Genomic DNA, 14,015 nt, shown 5'->3' with positions numbered 1-14,015 from the left:
TCCCATCTTTATCATTTTGGTGAATGTGTGACAGACCACATCATTTTTACTAAAAAAACGTTAATACAAAATTTGGTTTTCCTCATTTATTTAATTCAATTCAGTTTATTTGTAATTACAAATTTGTCTCGGAGTGCTTTACAATCTGTGCATATAGACATCCCTGACCTTTGACCTTTGACCTCGCATCGGATCAGGAACAACTCCAAATAACCCTTCAGGAAGGAAAAGAACCCTTCAGGAGAGAACAGAGGAGGATCCCCCTCCAGGATGGACAGGTGCAATTACATGTATCTAGCATTGTATTCAGATATTTCACTGCTTTTGTGAACCTATGACCTTTGGTAAACCAATTTCAAACACCAAAACAGTTTGTCCACATGAGTAAAGGTGTGTTTTCAGAAGAGATATGAATAATTTTAAAAATCGAACTTCAATTGTCAGCTTTAGGGTCATATTTTCTCGAGTAAAGCGCTGTCAGTCTGTTTGTGACGGGTTCATACACATGCTGACCAGATGACGCCGCACATCGCCCTCAATTTAAAGACCCCTTTCTAGTTTCTGCTGCAGGCAGGATATTTAATACAGTCTATCTCTCAGGACAATCCGTCCATTATTTTGCGGGGTTTAAAACAATTAGAAATTATTGAGCTTGAGTATGTCATTGGGTAATAATTTGTTTTGAATGTTGAAAGTGATCCCATTGATCTCTTTCCAGTAAATGTTTTTACTTTAACTTTGCACCTTAAATTGAAATGTATAAAAAACAGACGCAATCTCCAGGTTTAATAAATTACATTGCGTGTCCAAATGCTCCTGGCCCGGCCCCTCTGTCACATTTTAGAACCGATTGTGGCCCGCAGGTCAAAAAGTTTGCCCACCCCTGGGCTAGTCTAAGATTTTCGTGGCCAGACTGAAAAAAAAATCATACGGCCTCTCTTGTTCAGAGGGCCGGGCCAAATGTGGAGGCGGGCCGTATCTGGCCCGCGGGCCTTAGTTTGAGGACCACTGCTCTTGGCTGTTGATGTCTATCAATATCGCTCATTTTGAAAATGGCGTAAGAGGGCAATACGGATCCGTATCAGACCAGCGAGGAGGGCGATACGTGGCTGGCATGACGACCCATTAGCCAATCAGAACGCTTGTACTGTTGTTGCTATATAATAATTCATCTTTATTCATAAAGAAAATGTAAGCTAGTGGTCTGATGCTGCCAGAGGAGACGCAGGTCGAGGATGTATTGCATCATCAGTGTATTGCTGCTAATGCTTCAACTCTGTCAGAATTTTTTTTTTTGGCATTGGGTGCCCTTTTTTTGGGTTTGAGCACCTGCCCCCCAAAATGTCTGTGCACGTGCCTGGGTTCTATAGAACATAGGTTCCATTTCACATGTTCTATGGAACAGAGGTTATATATCACATATGTTCCATATCACATAGGTTCTATATAACACAGATTCTAGATATCACATAGGTTCTATAGAACATCGGTTCCATATCACATAGGTTCTATAGAACACATAGGTTCCATATCACATAGGTTCTATAGAACATAGGTTCTATGGAACAGAGGTTATATACCACATAGGTTCTATATATCACATAGATTCTATATATCACATAGGTTCTATAGAACATAGGTTCCATTTCACATAGGTTCTATGGAACAGAGGTTCTATATCACATAGGTTCTATATCACAAAGGTTCTATAGAACATAGGTTCCATATCACACATAAAGAACATATGTTATATATCACATAGGTTCCGTACAACACAGAGGTTCTATCTCTGGTCACCGGGGATGGGGTCCAGTCGCCTGCATCTCTCCCTCTGGGTTTTCATCATCTTCTGTCAATTTTGTGACATCACAGTCTCTGGACAAATTACATCTAGAACAACGCACAAAACATTGTAAAATATATTTCTTCTTTAGTAAAAGAAAAGAAAGAACACTTATAGTGAGTTGTAATCTCATTACAATACATTTTAACACTGATTATACATAATGTATTGCCACCATGGGTCTTGTTATATTCGATCCTTGCAAAATAAAAAGAAGTCAGGGACTCTCCAGCAATTCTGAAGTATTATGACACCTGACCTTCCTGTGTGGCATATTGGGTCTACACTCTAAATGTTGTTGTGCAACATTATATAGCCTTGTATTAAATCATTATGAAATGCTTTAAATTGTGTTGTGGTTATTGTTATAACGCATTATGAATATAGGGGTGCTTATACAGCGCTATTAACAGATTAAAAGGCATCATAGAAAGTGTTAGCCAATCAAGTTAATGACATTCTGCAACCTATTGTTCCTCTTGTTATTGTTTTTCAAGGAGTTATTATTAATCTTTTTCTTTTTCTTATTCTCTCCAAACAGGCTGCACACCTCTCACACACATATCAGGACTCGTGAACATTTTTTGGATTTTTCGTATTTGTTTGCAAACATTTTTTCTCTAGCGCCCCCTAAAGTGTTCGTACCCACGATTTGCTTCGCCAATGACGGATTGAGTTGACATTTGCCATTCACGTCCGCTTGGACCTGCTCTACAACATTGCCAATATCACCCCTAAGCTCCGCCTACATGATAACCCGATAGGTACAGGAGCAGCCTGTAGAAGGGTGTAGTACGGCTTTAAGAAAAGAATAAATATAGTTATAAAGTCTGGAGAGGCATGGGAAGTGACTGCCAAACATAGTTTGAAGTCAGATGAACGAGAGAGGAACATAATGAGCTGCAGTGGGACAGCCGAGGTTCCCACGGTGAGATCAACACTAAACAGCAATTTGTGACAATAAAGACGATTCGTGGAGTGAGCGAAACCAGCGAGTACAGTCCCAGTGGCTGATATGAGTTATGCAGTATGTTTATACACAGTTGAAAAATACATTATTTATTTGAAGGTTTCATTGCTTTCTTCTTTTTTTAAATTTCTTTCAAAATGCAGTTACTCTTTGATTGCTGCTTCATGAAAAACAAAATATTTAATTCGGACTCTTGGGAGTGCTGTGTAAGAAATACACTCCCCAAAATGTTGACAGGAAATAGGAAAAAAATAACTCCACATGCTGTGGCTTCCCTCTGGGAGCATCACATTTAAATATCTTAATACCGGCTCAACTGTAATTTCAATTTCAATTCAATTTTCAATAATGACAATTAAATGCCAATGCCACGGTATAGGTCTGTCTCGTATGACAGGCTCATTATCACAGGTGATCCTTTCATTGGTCGATCATCTCTCCACAATCACAGAGATCAAACCTATAAGTTAGAACCATGATCTTAACCAACTGTGGTTGAGTTTTCAGAAGAAGGTAACTTGGTCGACTCGACATTCGACACAAGTCGGCTGGTCATTCTGAAACCATGTCTTGGTCCACCGTGGTTTACTTTGAGGTGATGCTCAGAGTCGCTGTGTGTGTGAGAGGAGTGGAGACAGACCAAAGTAGAGGAGAGCGTGTCAGAAGGAGCTTATCTGGGCGCTCAGGCCTTCCTTTGTAGGAGCGGCTCCTATTTCTGACGGAGGCTCTCTGAACCTGACAGAATAATTAAAAACCAGAGGGGGACGAAACGCTGACATTTGCATTTTGACCTTTTTGATTTACGTGGCAGAATTGCTCCCCGTTTCCTCCACAGACACATTATAATGTGTGTGTGTGTGTGTGTGTGTGTGTGTGTGTGTAAAATTATGCATTTCGGTGTGTGTGTAGGAGAGCATATCCGTTGGCGTCCGTAATGACTCTATATGCGTACGGGCAGTGTGTATTTCTGAGTGTGTGGGAAGGAATAAAGAATGGACTCTCGGCACATTACCGGCCCGTCTCTTCGTTAAGCGGTTGTTTCCCAGTAAGCGAGCTCCATTATATCGCGAGATTGTCCCAGCAGTGTGCAAACGAGGACTAATGGCCCCGTGCCCTTGTCACAGGAGGACCCAAAGTCAAAGGGAAGAACCTGGGACCCACGTGTGTGTGTCAGTGCGTTTACATGATGGTATCATTCTAATCTTGCTTTAGTCGGACTATGCTATCTTTTGGGGGATCTGCTGTTATCCCAATATACATGGCAGTGAGTAATTCGAATCATTGGCCTTTGAAAGCATGTCATATCCGATACGATAGGTGGCGCTGTTTTCATTACAACTCGTGGTGATACAGCCATTTCCGCTTGACCTCTTCACCACTACCAACAACAACCAACAACAACAACATCAACATTTCGAGAAAGATGGCGAACAGAGAGCAAGGCGAAGCTACATCCCTCTACTGTTCTTGCATGATGTTAATAGTGACATTATCGTCTCTTTCGACTCTTTCGACTTCCGGGTCACGACATGGGAGGAAGGGGGGGGGAGGGCGGCGGGATCTCAAGCATGCGCAAAGAGGCAAAGTCCAGTTCCTAATCCAATTCACCGTTACATGCCGCGATAGTCGAATTATCAACCGGATCGGATCGAGTTATCCAGGGGTGTTGATCGGATCGTAGTCGGACCGCACATAGTCGAACAAAGGTGTTGACATGAAACGGATCATTCGATTTCAGTCCGACTAAGCCAGTTATTTGTGTGTGTGTGTGTGTGTGTGTGTGTGTCAATGCGAGGCCACCTGCTGCTTTTAGAACGTCCCCCTCAGTGTCTTCCTTCAGAAAGGTAAACTTCAAAGTATTTTGCACATTAACCCCAGACTCATGATGATGAGGATGATCATGAGGATGAAGACGATGCTGATGGCGATGGGTTTGAGGTGTGCTCGCCGTCCTCCCCGCTCTGGCAGAGCCTCGTGTTGCAGCCTCAGTCTGAGCCTCTCGTCCTGCTCTACCTGCAGCTCCGACGCCCAGAGGCCGAGGGAACTCCCAGTGGGAGAGGGAACTCCCTCCTCTGCTGCGGCGGACATTACCAAATGACATCTTTATGTTGCTGTTCGTCGTTTGTTCGTTGTTCACGCTCCGAGTGTCGTACAGAGAACCTTGAAGTGCCCATGTTCGCCCCTTTGTTCTCCAACGCTCTCCTTCTCTTGTCCCTCTTGGAAGGCCATGAACTGTCCCGGTGCACCTTTAGTAAAAATAAAAAAAAAAACACGACACTATAAATTGGAAAGACGAAAATGAGACTTTCAGGCTGGCAGCAGCTTGTGCTTCAGGAGGCAGGAGCATACGTCATGAAGGATGTTTAGTCCATACGGAATACAGAAACATGGTTTTATGTTCACTGACTAAATATTACATTTATATGAAGGAAAGTTGTCCAGGTCGTTGCATGTAAGCGTGTTCTTTCCCCTTCTTTTTTAAAAGTTCAAAGCATTTCCTTCGTAGAGTACTGAAGCAGCACTGCAATGAGTCAGACAGGGAGGTGTCAGCATGAGGGAAGAGGAAAGTCTGAGCAGAAGATATGAAACCTATTTCTTGAGAAGGGGGGGGGGGCGAAAAGGAGTTTCTGACGCATCAATTTGGGATCAAATGAAAAACAGAAATCTAAAAAAACATGGAAGTGTTGGCAGGGGGTTGGTGCGGGGGGGGGGGGGGGGGGGGCAGGCACACAAGGAAGAAGAGGGGGTGCTTGGAATTATTTACCTTATACATGCTTCCTTTGGGCAATATCAGGAAACACTCCATAAACTTTCATTGTTATGCAGATGACACTCAACTATATTTATCGATAAAACCAGAGGAGAGCAACCAACTCTGTAAAATTCAAGCATGTCTTAAAGACATAAAAACATGGATGACCTGCAACTTCTTGATGTTAAACTCAGACAAAACCGAAGTAATTTTAATCGGCCCTGAGCACCTCAGAGATCAATTATCTGGTGATGTGGATTCTGTAGCCGGCATTGCCCTGGCATCCAACACCACTGTAAAGAATCTTGGCGTTATCTTTGATCGGGACTTGTCCTTTAACTCCCACGTAAAGCAAATCTCAAGGACTGCATTCTTTCATCTACGTAATATTTCAAAATCAGGCACATCTTGTCTCAAAAGATGCAGAAAAATTGGTTCAGCGTTCGTTACTTGAGACTGGATTACTGCAACTCCTTATTAACAGGGTGCTCTAATGAATCTCTTAGGTCCCTCAGTTGATCCAGAATGCTGCAGCTCGTGTTCTCACTAAAACTAAGAAAGAGATCACATCACTCCTGCACTAGCTGCTCTGCACTGGCTCCCAGTAAAATCAAGAATCACTTTTAAAATTCTTCTCTTAACCTACAAAGCCTTGATTGGTGATGCTCCATCATATCTTAAGGAGCTTGTCGTACCATATTGCCCCACTAGAGCTACGCTCACTAAATGCGGGACTACTTGTAGTTCCTAGAGTCTTAAAAAGTAGAATGGGAGCCAGAGCCTTTGGTTATCAAGCTCCTCTTTTATGGAACCAGCTTCCAATTTCAGTCCGGGAGGCAGACACAGTCACCTCGTTTAGAGTAGACTTAAGACCTTCCTCTTTGACAGAGCTTATAGTTAGGGCTGAATCAGGTTTGCCCTGGTCCAGCCCCTTGATATGCTGCTATAGGCTTATAGCTGCCGGGGACGTTTTAGGATGCACTGAGTACCTATCTCCTCTTTTTCTCTCCTTAAGGATGAATTTTCATCTCTCAATCACACGTTACTAACTCTGCTTTCTCCCGGAAGTCCTTTTGACTTTACGTCTCATGGGGTCATCGGACCCTATGAGGGCATAAATCTATCTGCCTGATGGATCGTCTGGGTCGTGGAATTCCTGCTCATGACTACGCCACTGTCCTGTTGAGACTCCGCCCTCCTCCTCCCACCGCCATCTGCCTGATGGATCGTGGAGGTCTCCATCGTGGAATATGCCTACTATGAACTATTCATACACTCTGTCATATTCATTGAATGTATTTTAACTCTAAATCTGTCCTTCTGTACACATTACATCTATTGCATCTGTCCATCCTAGGAGGGATCCTCCTCTGTTCTCCTCCAGGTTTCTTCCCTTTTTTCCCCCTGAAGGGTTATTTGGGAGTTTTTCCTGGTTGAGGTTTGGGGGGGATGTCTATGTACAGATTGTAAAGCACTCGAGACAAATTTGTAATTTGTGAAATTGGGCTATACAAATAAACTGAATTGAATTGAATTGAAACATAATGTGAATAATTCAATCATTCCTCATCAGCTCCTTCAGTAGAAGTTAAGGAAACAAATATTTGGGAATGAAACTTGTTGACCCATTTTAAACTGTTTTCTTGTTTTTCTGGGTCAAAAGGAAGCATCTTATTATTTATAAAACGCGTTTTTTTAGTTTGCAGAACTTTGTCACTCCTGCTGATCCACGTCTGCGGCGCCATTCGCTTCACTTTACTTTAAAAAAAAAAAAAAAAAGGTGGAGACATGATGCAAGAATGGGTCCATAACAATGATGAAAACAGCTCATTAATCCTCGCTGCAGACGACTTTCCTCTGGGCTCGTCGTGGCGTCCCATTCTCTTGAGGCCTTTACTGTTTAGATAATGGTGCTTTTTGTAGTTGTGAGAGAGGGAAACAGAGATGCAGCCCAAATGCACGTCTGCAGAGAATTGTCCAGAAACAATACGGATCAATAAGGAGTTCTGTGTGCAGCGACGTAATGACCATGTAGGAGATCTTTGGCGAAACACCGAAGAATACATGAAACAGACAGTAAAAGGTCAACGATGAGCAGGATTACAGAGTTGTATATAATCACTACAGTATCCTTTATGACCTGTGATTATGCACCAACACACTGCATATCATGTCATCAAAAACTTATATGTCCTAATATATTAGTACAAATAGGCTTTCAGTCGAAGAAGTCTATATTATACTGCCACTTAGTGGTTAAAACATGCCACTACATGTAGAGGCTTTTCATTCAGTATCCACTGTGATCAGAAATGTTATTGCAGTGTTGTTTACTTTGAACAATTACAAATGTAATTAAATAAAATACAAAATAAAAATAAATAAATTAAAATAAATAAATACAATTAAATAAATACAATTAAATAAATACAATTAAATAAATAAAATAAAATAAATATATTCATTTCAACAACATAGCGTTTCTTTGGGGCATAGAAGTCCACAGACACAAAACCCTCACGGAGGTTCTTTGAAGTAACGCTCACTCTGACTAAATATACGTGTAGTTTATCTCCACATCTTAAAGCTGACAGCTGATATAAGAGCAGAATGGAAGAGTTTACCTTAATAAGCATACGTCCCAACAGGACTCTTCCTTTAAAAGCTCTAAGTCTATTACTACCACGTTTTTTTAATTAAAACATTGATTTGAACTTAATTAAGTCCTAATTGGCCTCAGCTGTGCATCTCTGATGGAGATACGGGGCCGATAGAGACGAGACACATCCAGAGAAACTATAAACCCAAATGTGCTCATTCTAACTGCTCTAACCATATTTTCCAGTAAAGAAAAATAAAATAATTGGCATTAAGACAAGGCCAGTGAGAAGCAGATGTAAAGGTCATCATCATTATTGTGACTCATTCTCTGTTCAAGTAAAATCCTAAGAATCAAAGCAATGGGTTACAGGACGCACCGACATGATGACGGTTCATGCTTGTGGATGGAACTTGACGGATACCTCTCTCAAAGGTGTCGTCAGGTCATTAAATAGCTTCTTTTTTTTGTGCAGAAGTTTTGGCTGCAACTGTTTTTTTTTACGTATACTAGTTAAATATACTGATGTCGGTATATTTGATGTGCACTTCAGTGGCACTGGGATATCACTTATTATGGTACTTTTGTAGTTCGACTGAGTTGAGGAAATGTTACTTTCTGTATTCTTGTTGTTCTTAGTTTATACTCTAGGTTGAAATGCACTTATTGTAAGTCGCTTTGGATAAAAGCGTCTGCTAAATGACATGTAATGTACATTTATTTCAGTATTTTTCAGTGATCCGGTCCATCTGGACAGTCACTGTTACAACTGAGATTTGTCTTAATTCATTTCTGCTAAATGAATAGTAATAATAACCTTTACGTCATAAAAAAGACTATCTCCAGTTTTGAAATGTTTATTTATTCATGACGTTTTACTTTTGAATAAATTACATCGGCTGTGAATCGCTGAGAAGTCTTTAATTATATTTTCAGGAACTTCAAAGATGCAGGAAACCGATGACTTTGACTCATTTGGAGGTTTTTCTTTTTAACCAACTTACACGTCACGTGGACATCTTCTGCCACGTGTTGAAGGGGCTGCTGTGTTCCCAAAGGTAAGCGGCTAGCAAACAAATTTGCAGATATCAGCATCTCTACCCCTGGCTTATCCTAATTCAGGATGGAGTCCAATCTCCAAAAAGACTTTGCTCTATTCACATACATTTTATTGTAATACATTATAGTTAAACTCTAAAATGAGTCTCTTTTTTATTTTTAACAAAACTTTTTTACAGGATATTTGTGGTGAAATAGCAAGCATTTACTAATAATAATACATACAATTTCTATAGCGCTTTTCATAGTACTCAAAGAAGCTTAATTGCTATACATTTACAGTTTGTTATAGTGAAAGTCTTATTTTACAAAAAGAAAATATACCAATGTATAACATTATAAAAACACCACACAAGACTGATGGTTTTTTTTAACATCATAAAATAAAAACAAAATAAAAAATAAGTCTCTTCTGATTGAACTTGCGAGGAGGAACTCTGGTCGGACGCTCAAAAGGCACAAATATTCAGCTTTACTCCAAAGTTAAAGCACGCTTTCCCCCTGTAGGTATCTTTATAGTTTATGAGTTCAGGAAATCCACTGGAGACTTGCATTGAGCTTACTTCCTGAAAACCAGCTGTGTGATCGATGGATAAGACCGGCTCGGTTATCTGGGTATTATTGAGGAAAGCACCCATTGTGTTCCTCGTGAAGCCCAATTCAGCGTTAGAAAGACGGTGCAGCAAGCCTGTATTTGTATATTCAAATATTATTCAGCCGTGATAAACCAGAGTGGCTGCAGTAGCTTGGCTGTGCGGGTGTGTGTCTTGATGATGGATGACCATCAAAGGCTTCTTGCTGGGAGAGCAAAACCACAGAGAAACCACTCAAAACATTCCTCAACACAATAATGGGTGTGGATGCAATGTTACACAACCGGCTCCCCGAGGTATCCAAGTCCCAAGGCTGGATCTGAAAAGAATAAGGACAAATAAATCATGTTATGCTTTTGTTTTTGCCAGATTCCATTCGTAATAGATCAGATGGTGTACTGCGTTATACCTTCTTGTATTAACCCAAACATGAGCCAGCGATTCATACGCCGTATGCATTAAAATGGAAATATGTCCCACTCACAGATATGTATAAGTGTGGTTTGGAGTCCATAATTACAAATCTGAATTTTTATGATCTGAAGGTGATTCTGTGTAATCAAGCGACGGTGATTCATTTGCATGCCATCTGGGACGGCCCGACTTCGAGGAAACGGATCAAGGAAATGATCCTGCCCCTTTACATGAGATCATACAGATATCACAGTTCACATTCTCCTCTGCAATTTAAACGGAAGAAACAGTGAAGAAAATAATTCCTAGATGCCGTCTTCCTGAAAAGCTCCTGCTGCTACCATGCTGTTATCAATATGGTTATTCTAATCACGTCATGCAAATACAAAATGTAAGTTTGAGTTGCACTGTTGACTGACTGATTATTTGGAGAAAAAGAATTGCTACATCACTACTATAACCTAAAAACATCAGTGTCAAAAAGTATGATTCAAACAATCACTCATTATAGGCTCTAGCTTCTGATTTCCATATATTAATAATTCAAGTGTTTCCGACCCTGAAGTCTTACCTCGACAGCATGAAGCAAAAAGCGCCTGTACCTATACTGTATTGTGTGTTTCCTAGTAAGTGAACTCAACAATCAGGTATATATATATATCAAAGCAGTGTGTATATATATATATACAAATCTGTCTATTGTGAAAAAAAAAAAAAAATGTCATGCATTCAAAATTCATTACAAATCAACTGAAATTACAAAAGCCTTTTTTATTTGCAAATATTTGATTATGGCTATATTAGCTTGAAACTCAAATATCCTATTTCGTATTAGAATATAAATAAAAGAAAATTTATAATGTAGTATATTAAATATCTTGTAAACAAATGCTAAATTATCGCGAAACAAAACACACATTTTTCCTAAAAACATTTTTTTTTGTTTATTTATAACTTTTTTTTTTTTTTTCTGAGGAAATATTTCAATTTTTATGAGATAGGATTTTAGAGTTTTCTTAATAAGTCATATAAATCAACAATATTAAAGAATAAAAAGGCTTGCAATATTATAATTTTGTAATAAAATAAATGAAATGCACATTTTTATTTTTTAATTGCATTACAGAAACAGAAAACTTTTACTCACAATATTCTAATTTTCTGAGACAGTCCTGTATATACACACTACCGTTCAAAAGTTTGGGGTCATCCAGACAATTTCGTGTCTTCCATGAAAACTCACTTTTATTTATCAAATGAATTGAAAATTGAATAGAACATATAGTCAAGACATTGACAAGGTTAGAAATAATGATTAATAATTGAAGTATTAATTTTGTTCTTCAAACTTCAAGCTCAAAGGAAGGCCAGTTGTATAGCTTATATCACCAGCATAACTGTTTTCAGCTGTGCTAACATAATTGCACAAGGGTTTTCTAATCAGACATTAGTCTTCTAAGGCGATTAGCAAACACAATGTACCATTAGAACACTGGAGTGATAGTTGATGGAAATGGGCCTCTATACACCTGGAGATATTTCATTAGAAACCAGACGTTTCCACCTAGAATAGTCATTTACCACATTAACAATGTATAGTGTGTATTTTTGATTAATGTTGTCTTTATTGAAAAAACAGTGCTTTTCTTTGAAAAATAAAGACATTTCTAAGTGACCCCAAACTTTTGAACGGTAGTGTATATATATATATATATACACACACATATATATATATACACACACATATATATATATTACACACATATATATATACACACACACATACACACACATATATATATACACACACATACGAGCGAGCGAGAGAGAGAGAGAAATCACTCACTGAATCACACACACTGTTTGAATTGTTCAAACTGAGATCCAGAAGGATACACACTGTCATCAAAAAACAACTTGTTAATTCTGTGTCACACTGGGTGGATATTTTGAAGATGGGAAGAGGGACCGGTGTGGTGTGCAGTCAAATCATACTGGCAACAAACCACTAGAGGGCTCAGCAATACACTGCATTGTAGGCCGACCTAACATCTCTTTGATCTGAAGTACTGGTCTGCTCTGATTGTGGACCTTAACACCTCATGTCAGTCTTTTAAGGGGGTCATACAAACACACATGTTATGCATTCGTGGGCTTTTAAATGAGCTTTTGCTCAAAAATGGCAGCATCAGTTTTACAGACACAACATTTCATATCCCGTCTTATTCGATTAGACATTTAACCCATTCAGGGCAGTTTACACAACACCAGCTGAACACATATAACATGTCAGAGTACACATTGAACACATTGCCTGTTCATATACAACACATGACGAGCTTGCTTCGAAATTAGTGCAACGTGTTTCTGGATGGAACTTGGGTTGAAAAGCTCACGGGAAGACTTGACGTCCTGCACATGAGTAACTGCCATCCGCGTTGGCCCTGAATGCATCCTTACCACATTGGCAGCGATGCAGAGGGGCTCATATCTTGGGAAAGAAGACAATTTAATGTCTTCACTTGCTGCCGAAGGGATTGTTCTGGTCCTGCATGGGGCTCATCTTGGTTTAGGAACTAGCTGATGTTCAATCTCACCTTTCAGGAACGTGATCACATTCTGAAACCTCCTTGTCCCCATCATCATCAAAACCTTCTTTCTCTTCCTAAATCAATTGCAAGGCCCCCCGTGTCACGGGTAGCGAGGTGCAGGAGCTCATGCGCAGATAGAATTGACAGGACACGGTGTGGATAACAAAAAGCGCTCTTTAATGAGGCAAAACGTTTTTTTAAAAGACAAAAGGTCCAAAAGGGGAAAGGCATAGAATTGGGCGTCAGGGCAGGGTCGAAAAAGACAGGATCAGGAATACGCACGAGCAACACGAACGACGGGACTACAAATAAAAGACAACAATCCAGCAAGAGACAAGGGAAAGAGCGGAACAATAGGGGGAGAAACAGGTGGACGACATGAGACGGTAACTGAAGGCAGGTGAAGGGAATGAAACAATCAAGGAGACAGAGGAGATACAGAGAAGACACAGAGGATACACAGGAGACAGGAGACACCAGAACAGTCCTACACTCCGAGGAGAGCATCTTTTGTCCATCTTGATCAGTTGGGATAAGGAACCACAGGCAAAGCCCTCCCCCGTCTCCTCCACACATTCCTAAACCGCCCACCCAGCTGTCTGGTGTCCTGCAGCGCCTCTTCGCTGACGTGGCCCATGATCACATCTCACTGATCACCACTCACCTCACACCCAGTTTGTCAGGAATGGGCGTGGGTGCTGATGGGACGGTGGTCAGTGTGATTCCCCCACCCACAGGGAACTGTTCTGTCTCCCTCCCTCACAGTGACTTCCAGTGCAACAGCCAGTACAACTCTCTGCATCTCATCTGAGACTCTGATGATTCTGCAGTGTATCGGGGATAGACGGGAGACGGGAGGAGTACAGGGCAGTGGTGTTTGTGAAGTGAAAGTGGGCCGATGGGAACCACACATGTGCTGAAGACCAGAGAGAGAGGAGTGGGTGGGGAGGCAGGAGGGAGCGACTGCCACCTACACCTCTGAGTGTCCTGGGAGTGTGGACATGGAGGAGGGACAATACTGGCGCGCCCATCATCCCATCACAGATGACTGAACTGAAGCACAACATCACTGTGTACAAGAAGGGGGATGAGTCGCCTTTTTTCTGAAAGCTTTTCCTCCCAGCATTATTGGCAAGATGCTGAGTTATTCTACCAGTCGGTTGTGTGTCTTTTGTGCTGCACTTTGCCATTGTC

The sequence above is a fragment of the Pseudoliparis swirei genome, chromosome 2 (assembly GCF_029220125.1).
Source record: "Pseudoliparis swirei isolate HS2019 ecotype Mariana Trench chromosome 2, NWPU_hadal_v1, whole genome shotgun sequence".
Taxonomy (NCBI): Eukaryota; Metazoa; Chordata; class Actinopteri; order Perciformes; family Liparidae; genus Pseudoliparis; species Pseudoliparis swirei.
This window is presented reverse-complemented; position numbering follows the sequence as displayed.